The sequence below is a fragment of the Bidens hawaiensis genome, unplaced genomic scaffold (genome assembly GCF_021521415.1).
Source record: "Bidens hawaiensis isolate Kalapana, Puna unplaced genomic scaffold, B.hawaiensis_p1.1 tig00059026_1, whole genome shotgun sequence".
Classification (NCBI taxonomy): domain Eukaryota; kingdom Viridiplantae; phylum Streptophyta; class Magnoliopsida; order Asterales; family Asteraceae; genus Bidens; species Bidens hawaiensis.
Genome location: NW_027500632.1, coordinates 23,740 through 40,589, shown reverse-complemented (window position 1 = coordinate 40,589; position 16,850 = coordinate 23,740).

The following is a 16,850-nucleotide window of genomic DNA, read 5'->3' as shown; positions in this document are numbered from 1 at the left end:
TTTTCTTTTAATCCAGCCCAATTTCCTTTCTCACTCCATAGTTCATATCCATAATTCCATATACTGAGTAACTGAGAGATGTGACTTCATAGTTTACATACTCAATAATCAGTATACGTTCCATTTTCCATTCTAACCCCAAACGCTCATATTCACCTCCGACATCGGCCGCCAATTCTCTGCTTAATTTTGTATTAGACGTATTTATTTAGTTTGCATTTGGTTGGTGTTGATCTCAATGTCATATTTATTTAGTTTAACTTGATGGTTGCATATAATTGTTATTTTTACAGGTAAACTCGAGCCAAATCGAGTCGAGCCGAGCTGGCTCGATTTAAAACCGAGCTGAGCTTGAGCTCATATTTTTAGCTCGATTAAGAGTTCGAGCTCGAGCTTTCCTTGGCTCGGGCTCGGCTTGGCTCGTGAACATGCCTAGTCTAAACCTGTATATTATACGTACCATATATGTAAAAAGATTAGGCAATGCTTTGATTTTTCGTTTTGGGCATTGGCGGACCCATGAATACTATCCAAGGGGTTTGAGATTTTTCGGTGCTCAAACGTTTTCTAGCATCAAATTTTTCGGGTTTGGACAAGTCGGGTCGGGTGGATAAACAAAATGCAATATCACGATCATAAAAAAAATAAATTGCCAACATTCAATAAAATACAAAGTCATTGATAACTGTAAACATAGTTACATAAACATATTGCACATAATTCTAACTAAACATAATTATAAATGGTTAACATAAATATAATTTTAATCATAAATTCAAATAAAAACTGACCTTGTTTTTTCTAACTCATATTGTATTTGATTATTTTCAAAATCAAAGAAAGATGGATGGATGGATGACTCAAGTGGGGATTGTTGACGAGTAAAACCACGAGTAGTTGAGTAGATGCTTGTCGTGAGGTATTGAGGGAGTGAGGTCGCATCGATTAGCGAATAAGCAAAACTAGGGTTGAAGAACAGAAAGTTTGACAATCGTTGGTTATGATCGATTATTTTCAAGTTATTTTTGTATTAATTGTTAATTGGGTTTGCCTTATTGACCAATTCAATAAGTATTTTAGGCTTTTACAATTATATATATATATATGTGTGTGTGTGTGTGTGTGGGTGGGTGGGGGGGATTATTGTCTTATTGGCTCATTTGTAATTTTAATTTAGTATTTTTATAGTTTTTTTAAAGCACTATATATTTTATATATAAAAAAGTTAATTACAATAGTTTAACCAATTTTTTCATAACCATTGGGATCGAATATTTTTTTAAAATGATAATGGATTCACTTGCTGAAAAAGAATTAGTTCGCACGTTAATACAATACAATAAGCTATATACAAAACCGAAAAAAACACTGGATTCTGGTAAACCCGATCTCATATGTGTAACTTCGCCATTAATTTTGGGCACAGTATAATTCGTTGTTAAACTCTCACACAGCAGACCACCAATAGTAGAACACCAATCCAAAAATATTTATTCATGTACCACATATATATATATAAATACAATTGACTTAATTCTAAAGGTTAGGAAAGACTCATCTTCCTATTTTGTTAAAAAAATTTCCACAAAGCCTGGTGACTTTTTTGTTCTAGTACTCTACATAGGACTACTAGCGTCTTGCTAGTGTTGGTTTTTTGTTTTATAAAATAATCCATCGTTTAATTAAAAGACAAATCAAAAAATAAAAGGAGAAAAACTTTGTTATTGAATTTGAGCGCCATGAATACAAGTGATCTTATTCTATGATGGTATTGGCTAACTTCATATATCATGAAATAGATATAGTGACTCTAAAAAAACTGACTTGTTATCCTTTCTATATCGTATCAAATTATTCTTATAGATAACATGACACATATATATTAAATTCGTTTCCTTTTGGCTGGCCATTATTCCAATTCGGACTGACTACTTTATGCTATATGCTTCCTCAGACATTAGAGTCTAATGTAGAATTTTTGGTATCTTAAGAGTTCATCATTTGGCTATTACAATACTTGTCACAATGTAGAATTAATTTTTGGTATGTACGTTAGAATCAAACTAGCACATCTTTACTTCATCCTAAGCATGTACTCTTCATGATAATGACTCAATATACGTTTAGACTGTTATTCTTGAATCTAGAGTTCATTTCCTGTCATACATATTATTACAGAATATAATCAAAGATAAGTTTCGATATAACAAATCAAATAATCTCATCCTTAATTACTCAATGATCCCATTTTGGTTCGAATTTATCCTGAAACTTTCAATAAACATCAGTGACCGTTATTCCGAACACTTTTTAATATTTTGGTAGTTGGAATAATTTTGACAAAGAATAATAACAGTTGTGCTCTTTACGTATCACATCAAAACACCTTTACATAAATGATAATGCCAAAGCATAATGAAATTCAAAGAGAGCAATTATCTTGTAATAAACTTTCAATATAGATAAAACATCATCTAAATCTATTTTTTTATTAACATTTAACACAAACCAAACTACATCTGGATAATAGGTAAGCGAGCAACAAGTTGCGCCGCTATCCCCCTTTTGGATCGCAAAACCTATTCTACTAAATATCAATCTTTGGTTCCTCGGGCTATGCGAGTCACTGTGGACCACTGTCTGCACCCGCTCCACAAAGCGAACCGCCTCAGGAGCTAGGGATCCAAATGTGTCGAACGCATGACGTCGTCGTTTGTTACAAGAAAAGTCGTTTCTATTTGAAATCCACTTATCACTACAAGAAAAGTCGTTTGTTACAACGACATGACGTCATCCTACAACGATGAAAAGCCATTGGCATAGGGATACTTGAAATTTTTGTTTTAGTTAACATTTCCTGACGATTTTTGTTTTGTGATAATTAGTTAGCTCAAACCAAATGTAGGTGATTTTTGAAGAACATATAGTTTTCATACTTGCAACTTTGCTAGAACTTGTCCCAACGACATTTCGTCTTCATGGCCATTTGAAGGCTTTTGAAGAAATTTGAAGGTAATTTCTTTCAAACTTAATTTAGTTAAGTTTGTGTATTTCTCTTTGTCAATTATTTGTTCTTGAATAAATTTGTGTATATGTATATGTGCATGCATGCATGCATGTATGTATGTATGCATGCATGTATGTATTAGTATATGCTTGCAATACGAACACACACCGCTTGAGCCCTTCGAAATGTAAGAAAATTACTACCAAATGAATGAACACATATAATGGAAGCAAGACGAGATCAATAAAATAAATTCCAATATAAAAAATGTGGTCGTCATGTGAAGATGAAAACAAATAAGAAGATGATTATTAGTTAGTCTATACTATATATAAAAATAAATGAGAAGGATCTCTTAAATTTCAAGAACTATAACTATAAATGTCCAAGGCACATATAAAATGCATAAAATTTCAAAATTTTGGGGGTAATAATATGGTATTTTTGTTACCCGCTATATGGTTAACTTTATTACTTTCAAATATATTTATAAAGTCCTTAATCTTTAATCAAATATGTTAATTTATAAAGTACTTACACATAAGCCCCTTATATTTACTCATTCATTTGACAAATTCATTATTTTAATATATCACGTTAAAAAAACGTACTTATCATTACGACGTGTTTATTTTGCCGAGGTTCCAATATAAATTTTATTTTATTTTGAGATTTTTATTGTAACGTATAAGCCAATTAAGCATAATAGTACAACTCAAATATGCAATCATGACCTAAAATATAATTTCAATTTTAACCCTTCAACTATACTCAACTTTTGTAATTTTAGTTAACAATTACCATTCCATCCCCTTAAGTTTACCCACATATTCACATGTTTTCTTTTTTTCTTTGCTATTCTTTTTATATTTGTATATAATAAGTTTTATTATATTTTAGACATACAATCACGACGTGTTTATTTTTGTCGGCGTTTCGATGTAAGATTTACTTTATATCGATGTACATGTTATAAGCAAAGTTGTTTCATGTCATTTCAAAAAAAGTATCAATATTGCTTCAGGTGAAAACGCCCAGGAAAATGGTATAAACAAAATGCAATAATGTTTAGTAAACTGTCATTTTCGTCCTTGTGGTTTGGCAAATAATGTGAATTGTTCAAAAATTTGTTTTTTTGCTTATGAACCCTCCACGTTTCTCAGTTCTTGCCAATTATATCCAAATCACTAACCTCGTTAAACTTAATCATTAAGTCATGGGTAGGCATGCCTTTTCAATCTTTCTTTATCATAATACTTGTTTTAGTGAACTGCGGTTTTTGTCCTTCTGATTTGTCCAAATATGCAATTTTAGTCCAGTAGTTTCAAATTTGCAGTTTTCTTCCCTATGGTTTCATTTCACTTGCAATTAAACCTGAATTCCCTAATCTCGTTAAGTCTGGTTATTAACCCCATCAGTGCGCCCTTCACGTGATGGACAATTTTGTTCCTTCTTTTTTTCCTTTTTCATCAAATACACCCCAGCCCCTCACGTGAAGAAGGTTGCGAATTAGGACTGACGTTTATTTGAGGAGAAAATTGACAAAACTGATCGTCACACGAGCGGCACACAATTCGGTTAACGACTAGACTTAACGAGGTTCATAAATTCAGGTTTATTTGCAAGTTAAAGGAAACTACAAGGACGAAAATTGCAAACTTGAAACTATTCGACTAAAACTGCAGATTTGGACAAACCACAAGCACGAAAACCACAGTTCACTGAAATAATTATTATAATAAAGAAAGAGTGAAAAGACATGTCTACCCTGACTTAACGATTAAATTTAACGGGGCTAGTGATTTGTATGTAATTGGCAAGAACTGAGAAACGTGGAGGGTCCATATGCAAAAAAATAAACCATTTGGACTAAATTCTCATTATTTGTCAAACCACAAGGACGAAAATGACACTTTACTCTAATTATTTTAAGTAAACAATTTACATTTAAGTACATCAAGTATAAAGAAATTATAAAATAGTATCAAATAGTTATTGTATAAATTTTGTATCCTAAAATCCTTCTCTAAGTGATCTTCATCTTAATAAACAACCAGCTTGATAACCTGCAAATGCGTACAAAATATATTTTTGTCAACACGAGGTTGAGTGAGAAAATCACCAGTTTTGAATACAATATATTAATATATACATAAAGACAAAACTGTTATATGTGAGTATATATAATCAATCCATAGCATGTAACATTGTAAACAAGTAATGATGAGTGGCTAAACCGTTGCCATTCGAATCGGGCGTTGGTTACTATAATTGAGTTATCGGTGAAACCAATGTCATGCGATCGGATGCCGACCACTATGACATAATTTGATTGATATGATGGACCTCTCCGAATGCGATAAATAAACACAAAAGCAAATAACAAGTAGCAAGCAGTCATTCAATTGATACACAACACAGATATTAACAGTTTGCATGTGATACTGCCAATGCAAAAATGAAGTTTGATAGAAGGTACGCATAAGTCCCTAAAAGTATTTAAAGCAGTAAAATTGGAGAGTGATTACTCACCTGATTAGATGCATAAATTACAATTGAGGATGTGAGATGGTTAACCCCTTTGGGAATCACCGACAAAGATTCCTAGTTAATAACGATAATGTTATGAGTAATTTGTAAATGATATAACACGTAAAATGAAGTTAAGGTTTCGATGAGATGTGAGTTACGACTGTGATTAGAATGTTATTGATCGAAAGATTTGATTTCTAACGTTATAATTATTGAAAAATCATTAGTTAAACTTGATATAAGAAACATGTAATCGAACTTATAAATGATTATTTTTGATATACTTTGAGATATAATTATGATAATGTGAATATAAATATATAAAAAAATAATTTTTAATGATAATGATGCGTAACTAATTAGATATAATATGCATTGCATTAACTAAATAATATAAGTAAATAAATGTTTAGGTAATTATAATATATGTGATAAAGATATTGCCAATAAACAAATTTTTGTACGGTTGCTCTACTAATGGTAACTGGTACGGATTTTGAGTTCCGTAATACGAACCATCTACATGTAACTGGTACGAAGACTGACAATAAGGTTGTTATTCTGGTTTGACTTCGTATGTATTCTGCGACGTCCTATTTTCCTCCGGCCACAAAGGGTGACTACCAAAGTATATGATATACAGCTGAAAAAATATAATGACAATGTATCTCATTTAAAAAATAACTAGCGACTACTATTGTATTATATAAATATACAAACAAACCTGGTCAGGATTTGGTAAGTCGGACTGCTCGATATATACATAGCCGGCTTATGGTTCAGGTCTGAAAGTTCATTCAAATCTGGTATACCTGACTGCTCTGGATGATTGTTATATGCATAGCCCAACTGCTCGTTGTTTGAGTCACCAAAAATGATCATACCACGATATTTTCTTTGTATGTTTTTTGAATGCACACTTATTTACTCGTGTAGATGTGTGATATATAGAGAGAATAAAGGAAAGCGTAAGCCGTGAAATTCACTTATTGAAACAATAGGCGGCATATAGCCCTATCCGCGGTGGATAGGGTACGAGGTTTGACTGATTTGATAGTCTTAGGTTGTCGGGTACCTTATCCGCCATTGATAGCCTTATCCACGACAGATAGGGTACAAGACAACATACAACAAAAACACTTTATCCGCCACAGATAGCTCTCTTCACCACGAATAGGATGGGTGTTTCTAATTTCTCTTAGGTGTCCCTAACAGGACTCTTGATTATTTGTTCAAAAGATAACACGTATATTATAATCATTTATTGATTTGGTATGTTATTTGCTATCTTTATTTGTTACATTTGATAACATGATATGGTACATGGTTTTAGAATGCAATGACATCCAATTTGTCAAACAAATCGTGTAATTATCAACAATACATTTATGGTTAACAAAACCACAATGGTAATTTGTCATTATGACACTAAACTACCGGGCTACACGTATAAAACTAGATTTTTAGGATTCATATAATAAATGTGACCTACAAAAAGAAACCTTCATTTGTTTTTGAGAAACCCATATCATACTGTATGTTTAAAAGATTGTAATTACTAAAACTCTATGTTAACATATTGAATCATCATAGCATCGTGCAGATTTACTACTAGTTATAACAATTTGTATTAGAATTAAATTTTAATTACATTATGAAATTTGACGGTTTTGTAATTATAGTTGTCAATTTACAATTTTCTTATCATAATTATTTAGTAAAAAATCTGCAACGAAATAAAAATAAATAAATCCATATACCCTTTAGCGCCACTTTTGTTTTAACTAATATTTATTTTTAATTCGAAACTGTTTGTTTAGTCTATCATTTAATGACGACATGTTGTCGGGATAGACTATTAAATTATTTTAAGTAATATTTTCTTTAATTTGGATAATTTTTGTTGGGAAAACTTTAGCGATGACATGTTGTCATGAATGGTTTGTAATTTATTTATTTCACTTTTAATCTATAAAATGTTTGTCGAGTCGATACTTTGTGACAACAGTCCTCATGATAGGGCTCTCTTACAATGACACTTTAGTGACAACATTTCTCCCCTTTAGCGTCAAAGCAAAGGTTCATCGCATCAAACGACTTTTGTTGTAGTGGATATCAAGTGTAAGAACCAAATCACCAATTAATGGTTTTTTAAATTTTGATTTTTTTTTTCTGTACAGTCGATATTAATAAATATTTTTATTTTTGAAAGATTATACTGAGAAAAGAACAAGACATCATGTGCCAAAATTGAGATCTCCGAACTGAAAAAGAACTACTTCGTATAGTTATTAAAAGGAATAAAGTTGTAGGTTGCTTTTATTTGACGTCTTTTTCTTCAACTTAAAGCTCAATAAATTAAAAATAATACGTGGTCATAGTAAATAGTCAATTTAAAAGATATTGGCATCCTTTAACCTTGTTGTAAACAATATGAAGTATAAGTTAGCCGTAACTTGAATTGCAATTTTGATGTGGTGCTACAAATTACTCATATATAGGTATTAGTTATTCTTATCGGACCGTTACTGAAAACGTTGACGGTTCTCTACGAATTTGTTTTTCAGAATTTCATTTCTGGCCTTGAACTTTACTTTGACATAATTACCAACGGGGAAAGTTTTCAAAATTGACTCGAATTTTGACTTAGTTATAATTTAAGTCCTTCTACTTTACTTACGTTCAAATTTGACTCAAAATTTTGACGGGTGTTACAAGAACTTTTTACACGATTTTGAACCCTACACGCTTTCAACAACTAATTATGAAAACTATAAACATTCAGAACAAGATTTTCATGACTCCAAACATTCTGAAAAATAAATAAATAACATGCACATAACAACCGTTTAATAAATTTACGAAAAAAAATGTATAAATAATTTGTTTCATTCTAATTAGCTTGAAACCGAAATATGAGTAGGTCCATTACCTTTATAACTTATTCATCTCTATTCGAGCTTATATAGGGCATCTATATACGAGATGATATTGTTATAGGTTGTTGGAATATATTCTAAAATCTTTTACTTTTGCTGTCTGGGTCATTTCTTTATATTTAGATCGATCTTTAAAGTCTAAATACCAATAACAAAGGCATCATCATAATCAAAATCGACCAGTCACAAGCCCACACTCTAATTTAGGAGAAACATCTTTATCCATTTATATATATATCCAAATCTTTAGTAATATTTTATAATAAAAACACGATAAATCCTAGTTTAAAATGCACGATATGTACGTGGAAGTTTAAGTTCAAAGGTAACATTACAGTGTACAAAAATAATATAATATTCTACTAGCCAAATACTCTTATGTTAAAACTTATTTTTAGGAAATCATGACTATGTAAAAATATTCGATAGTCGTATCTTAGGATTTATAAACTTGTTTTAAATTAGAAAACCTTCATACGACTGTGTAAACCAATCACAAAGCTATGTACCAACATTTAGTAAGGTCTCAACAGCTAAAAAGCAGGGCACCACGCCACCACTGTTTAAAGGATCAAATTGTTGTCTCGCCTCTCGTAACACTAAACAATATCTTAACGTTAGATAGAGCAGAGTATTATAATGTAAAAGCGATCACAGTCGCATAGTTGTGTTGACCCACATATTGAATTACAACCAAACATATTTAACTAATATTCATTAACTTGACAGTTTTTCATCATCATCATCATCATCATCATCACCATTATCATCATACTCAGTATATCCCACCAATAGCAAAGCTATGGTAGGGTCTGATGGGGTAAGATGTAGACAACCTTACCTCTACCCCGTAGGAATAGAGAAGCTGCTTCCGGTGAGACCCCCGGCTCGATAGTAGTTTTGCATCAAGCCTTGGACATAAGGCACATAACACTCAACCATCGGGACACCGGCCGATTTGTGCATGTACCCTTGTCTTTCGGCTATCAACGCCACCACATGATGCCTGATTAACCTTCCGTCACTTTTAACTTGACAGTTTTTAGATATATTAAAAGTTGTTAAGAACTATGAAAACCGTATAATACAACTATACTTGGTGTTTTAATTGTGACACTTACGACAATTACATAACCACCAATGTTTTTTATCTCACGTGACTGTTGTGATCTCCGGGACGAGTGGTACACACACCCTAATTAGGGTTTGATTTTTTCAGGACCTAGGAGGCGGGACAGTGCCCCACCCCTTCCCGAATCCACTCCATGCACCCTTAGGATAGAAGATATTGTTTTTGGAAAATTTTATTGATACCCCATGTGATAATGGTTGGAACACAGGTCTTGATTTGGTATGTGGATGTGCACATAAAAAACAAAGAGGTCCATTTTGAGATGTGAACAAAGGAACATGAGTCGCTAGTGGAAGAAAAACCGATGAACGCATTCATACGGCAAACGTGAGTCGTAAAGGTAGGAATCTCATCACTTACGGGGAGGGTGCAGAGAGGGGACCAACCAAGCCATGGGCTAGCTAGGTCATCTTAGGTTTGGCATTTTATTGTTGTTTGTGTATGACACCATTTTATGTCTTTTAGTTAATATTGGTATATCCAAGAGAATTTATATGTTTTATTTTTGGGTCATTGGATATAAAGATTTAAATACTCTGAACTTTCACCGTAACACTAGAGTAAATCCAATAACCCAATATTTTTATTCATCAAATTCCTTCATTAACCAATCAAATATGATTTGAGATTAAATATTTTCTTATTCCAACTCAAATTTCAATAGTAAATGAAATTTGAAAAAAAAAAAACTGCTAAACAATACTATTGTACGATACTTAATCTTATAACTAAAAAATTCATCTATTTATTCTTATAGAGTCCTTAAAAATTTAACATATCATCTCTATAAAATTTTAAAAAACATTAAGATCCGGATCAAGACCCCGACTCACATATTGTGGGTCTGCCCATGCTTTCCAGTCTCATACACAGTCATTCCTTATGAATTTTATGATGGAGTTTATAATTTTTATTTTTATTTTTTTGGTTAATTTTTTTATTCAAACAAAATAATATATTTCTTACACATATAAACACAAACCGAACTATATCTGGATAATGGGTAAGCGAGCAACAAGCTGCGACACTATCCTCTTTTGAATCGCAAAGCCTATTCTACTAAAGATCAATCCTTGGTTCCTCGGGCTCTAGGAGTCACTGTGGACCACTTCTGCACTTGCTCAAAAGAGCGAACCGCCTCGAGAGCTATATTCATAATAATGAAAATAGTAAACACCAAGCATATGTTTCTGAATTTTGTAGCTATATTCAGTGGTCATAAATTTAAGATATATTATCAGTTTAGATATGATATTTTATTTTGTTTCATTACCTCATAAATTGTTATTAATTTTCTTTGTATCCGTGGTTATCGATTCTTGTCCATAATCAAACAAAACATCTCCATTTACATTTTCTCTTGCTGTTGAAGTTAAGAAAGTTTAATGACTACCGAACACAACTGTCAAATATTTGCTATTGTCATTGACTCACCTTTATTTCATTGACTTCTACAAGAGAATGATGTTTCATTAGGTACTATCAGCATCGACTTTGTCGTGAGATGATTAATGAACTTTGAGATGTGATTTTTCTAAGCAAGTCAAACATTAAGTTAAATAGTTAATGATTGCATATAACCAACATTAATGTAAATCACTTTGGTAAATATGATCACGGATGGATTCATTGTTGGATCGGGGTGGGGGGTGGGGGCGTTTGGCGTAGGCACCCCCTTAAACTCTAAAGGCTTAAGTGTCAAATTCATATATTTCTAGTAGAGGTGCATAAAATACCCGATCCGACTCGGAACTGGTTCTTACCTGTACACAACCCGCGGGTACGACCTGGTATTGGGTTTCTCCCAAGACCTGTACCCGGAATCAGAACTGACCCGGACCAGCTGGAATCGGTTCCACCTTTACCCGGTCAAAACCCGACCCAATCCTATTCGAAACCCGAAAAAACTTGTTCAAAACACAGTCAAATACCCAACTATACCCGGAACTGGTTCCTACCTGACCTGGTTTTGACTTTTGTTGACCATACTCGGTACGGGTTCCTACTCAGTTTCGGTTCCTAAAATTACCTGGTTTATGGACCTCAAATTTCTAGTGTCCCAAATCCAACTTTCTAAACCAACTATCCTAGCTCATGTTTACTCATTTTAAAAATTAACATTAAACCCAAATAAATTTAATTATCTAACCGCTTCATATTTGCAATCTGCAAGTTATACAAAAATGTGGAGACGAACAAGTGCCTCTCCGTTTCACATCTCAGATTTGTCGTTCAATTTTCTTTTTCGATATTTTTTATTTGAAATAAAAGTTACATTATGTTAATCAACAATTTATTTGTTTTGATTTTGATTTCTATTAGTTTCATTTCAATTTGGTTCCTTACATTTTCATAAAACTTTAAACGCTATGAATTTTTGTTTTCATTTGGGGAATGATGATTTAAATTCTAGGTTTATAAAATATTTTAATTTTTTAATAAATTAAACCTGGAATATTTAGTTATTAATGTAATGATAATTTATTGAGTTTAATCTGGTTGTTATGACAATTAGATTAAAATATGAATGTACCCGGTGTATCATTTTTTGTTTACAATTGTACAGTGTTTAAAACTTTGTAATTCCTTTTATTTATACACTAAGAGCTTTGAACTATATGTGATCACTACGGTGTTGTTTGTTTTTCTGAAAAAGGTCTGCGCAATCTCGTTTGTCTGCGCCGTATAAACCACGCAGACATTGTTATCTGCAGACTGTTTGTTTTCTCGTAGACGTTTAATTAAAAAACGTCCGCGCAAACTCTTCTTGGTGTAGATTTGGCCCATCCATTTCTGAAATCTTATAAGGTCTGCAGAAAGTTAAAACACCACACCCTACCAACACCCACCGTTCACCACCACCACCACCGTGGCCACCACCCACCGTTCTCCACCACCACCCCCACCCATTGTTCGCCACCACCACCGCCCACCCCACCACCCACCGTCCACCACCCATCACCCACGACCGCCGTCCGTCGCCAGCTAAGTCTACCACCATCTTGCACTACCACCCCTGTCCACCACCCACCACTGCCGCCACCATTACCACTACCACTATCACCATCCAACACCACCACCCTCCACCACCCACCACCACTGTCCGCCGACACCACCGTCACCACCATAGTCCACCATCCAGCACCACCCACTACAACAGTCCGTACACCACCACCAATTTATTTTAGCAATATAGAGACGTTAGCATTTATTTTAGCAATCTACATATGTGGTCTATCCATATTACAATTGGTCATGTATGTTTCTGCTAAAAAAATCATGTTATGAGATTTGATGAGAATGAACTTTGACACCCCAACCTAAGGCGGAAATGCCGAGGCGTGAGCTGATTGCTTACAGCTCTTAAGGTACTATCATGTAATAATTAAAATTATAATATCTACAATTTAAATTAAATAAATCCAACAATTGTCAAATACTAAGTACGTAAACCATAACTAAGATAAGTAAAGACAAAAATAAAAATTTATTTCCTGTTTCTTCTCTCTAGCATGCAATCCTAAGTTTTCTTCAAAACAAGCTTGAAAATCACATCACACGATGACCTGCATATGCGTTAAAAATACAAATGGGTTTTGTCAACACTAGGTTGAGTGAGCAAAACACCAAATTTAAGACACTATAATAATAATATAAAAGTGCAAACTGTGTCTAGTGAGATAAGCAATTTAACCAATAAGCAAGTAAATAATGTTGTCGGTAAGCTCGATGCCAGATGAAACTGAACGATGGCTAACACAATGGGCGTATGATTAACTAGTATGAGAATATGTTGGACCTCTCCGACATGTATTCAAGTAAGGCATATAAGCATATAACATGTTAGGCATAAATTGTTAAACACACATGACTTAACACTTGCAAATTTGAGTATTAAATAATAGTAAAATATCTACGAACGCATATGTCCCCGAAACAATAAAAATAAGGGAAGTGAGATACTCAGCTTAGCAATTAAGCAAGAGATAATGAGTCGTTTAAGAAAAAGAGATAGATCAAGCTCTTTGTAAAATACCAACAAGAAATCCTAATTACAATATTTGAGGAAATAAATATGAATTGAATAATGAATCCTATGACTCGATAGAAACTCGGTATTTTATTATCGAGTAAAATCTTAAAAAAATTAAATATTTATTATAAATATTTATTATCAAAGTTGTATCGTAAATAACATGATTTAATTACATAATATACTTAAAAATACTTAAACAAATAAATATTTTTGGATAGATTATATAAAGAGATTGTTTTAAAATATTTATTTTAAACTAAAATACCTTTAATATATATTTTCTATTTTCTTTATAAAGATTTCTTTGAATAAATATTGTAAATAATAGTTAATAAATAATAATAAGTAATAATATTTATAGAAAATATGATCTTTTAATAAATACGTAAGCTATATATTTTTAATACGTGAATAAACGAGATAAATTTTAAATATATATTTTAGATTAAAACCTTATAAAAATCAATTTTTACACATAATACATTTTCATACATATATTCATATATAAATACAAAAATATATACATTTATATATGGTTTTTAACAATGATTCGGAAAAACAACTAGTTTAAATGCCGGTTAATATTGATTAATTATTAATTTTATAATACTAATAATATTAATTTTATTAATTTATAATCTAGTATAATTCTTAATAAACAAAGCATGTTTTTCCAAAAATAAAGGGGCCGGGGGGGGGGGGGGGTTGAACCCGCGCCCCCCAGCGGCTTAACCACGGGCGCACTACCCTAGCCAACTGGGCTACGGTGTTATAAGCATAATAACTGATAAATATAACCAGATTTAAAACGCGCAGTTCATCCAACAGAACCATAGAACGTCAAATTGATTAAATTCGTTAATGTTTAATCAATTAATGTTAGGGTTTCTGTTAATTGGGACCCGAAGAACAAAGCCAGATAATCAAATAACTTGGACGATACTTGTATGATGGTTAATTATGAACTAACAGCGCCGGCTACGAGGAGATCAAGAAAAGATAGCAGTTGGCTTTGTTAATTTAATTCGTTAAGGGGGTTTGATTCGCGACCTAATGGTAAATGGAGGGCAAGTTTAATTGAACAATTATAAACGTTATATGTATTTTGATTTAGGGTTAGGGTCGGCTTGTATAATACGAGTAAGCATAATCCTTTTGATCGAATTAACGTAATTACAATGTCGGTTAGCCCGCAATAGATAAGTATTGTTAGGAATCAAAGAACACACACAAAACAGTAATCAAATAACAAAGAGACATGAGAGATTTACGTGGTTCGGTTACAGCTTGAAACCTACATCCACGTGGGCAACTAGGGCTTATATAATTGAATGATAATAATATATAGGTACAAGAGATCTATTTATATGTTAGCTAACTAGGGTTTAACCCTTTGCTAATATTGCTAAACAAGAAACCTAACAAACTGGGCTTTGTCTATTAGAGCTGGCCAGACTCGTTTATGCCATTTTCTCTAATTCTTAACTATCCCATTATGGGCTGGGCTGAAGACAACACATCTCCAACAATCTCCCACTTGGTGTCTTCAGACCTCGAACTGCACCATCTCTTCCGTACTTTGTAAAATGAAGAATCCCTCTTATTCTTCAATTTTCCCCCAGTTACCTCACTCTCCTCAACTATTCTTGGAGACCAGCTGAAGCTATGCAAAGCTTCAGCTTATCCAGCACCACATACTTAGTTAACATATCTGCTGGATTCTTAGCACCTGGGATATTCTTCAAACTGATTGTTCCATTACTGATCAATCCCCTCACGAAGTGATACTTTATCCCAATGTGTTTTGTCTTGCTATGATAGACAGGATTCTTAACAAGCTTAACTGCACTCTCGTTGTCACAATACAATGAGTAATCATGCTGATGCTTTCCTAACACTTCAAGAAAAGTCTTCAACCAAATTAATTCTTTGCTCGCTTCTGCAACAGCCATATACTCGGCTTCTGTTGTTGATAGAGCCACACTTTTCTGAAGTCTTGAAGTCCAACTCATTGTTGTGCCTCCCACTGTGAAAATATACCCTGTAGTGCTTTTGTATGTCTCTCTGCAACCTCCCAGATCTGCATCAGTATAACCTCTCAGCATAGTATCTTTACCCTTAAAACGCAACCCCATATTTTGGGTACCCTTCAAGTATCTGAGTATCCACTTGACAGCTTCCCAATGTTATTTACCAGGATTTGATATAAATCGACTGACTACCCCAACAACATGAGCTATATATGGTCGAGTGCACACCATAACATACATGAGACTCCCAACCGCTGATGCATAAGTAACCTTAGCCATCTCTAATTTTTCTTCTTCAGACTCTTGATTGATGTTTGGTAAGCTTCAAGTGACTTCCCAATGGAGTATTTCTAGTCTTGGTCTTCTCGTCATTCATCTTGAATTTCTCTAACACTTTCCTTATGTATTTCTCCTGAGAAAGTGTTAGTGAACCAACTCTTCTGTTTCTGGTAATACTCATCCCGAGTATTTGCTTGGCTGCACCTAATCCTTCATCTCGAATTCTTTAGACATTTGTTTCTTCAACTTGCTAATCTCATTCATGTCAGACCCTACAATCAGCATATCATCTACATACAGAAGTAGAATGATGTAGGAATTTTTGAATTTCTTTAGATAGCAACAGTGGTCAGCTTCACAACTCTTAAAACCTATTCTCTCCATGAAGTCATCAAACTTCAAGTACCACTGTCTCGGTGCTTGTTTCAGACCATACAAGCTCTTCTTTAGTTTACAACCCCAATTTTTTTTTACCTTTTACTTGAAAACCCTCAGGTTGTTTCATGTAGATATCTTTATCAAGATCTTCGTGTAAGAAAGTTGTCTTGACATCTAGTTGCTCTAAATGTAAGCTCTCTGCTGCAACGATACCAAGAACCATCCTGTTCATCTTCACAACTGGAGAGAAGATTTCACTGTAATCGACCCCCTCTTTCTGTTGAAACCCTTTAACCACTAAACGAGCTTTATACCTCTTAGTTCCATCGTTCTCATCTTTGATCATGTACACCCACTTATTTTGAAGAGCTTTCTTGTCTGGTGGAAGCTTTACAAGGACCCAAGTATTGTTCTTGTCTAAAGAGCCCATTTCTTCTTTCATTGCTTGCTCCCACTGGAACGATTCTTTTACCTTAACTGCCTCAGAGTAGCAATCAGGTTCACCTTTATCAGTTAA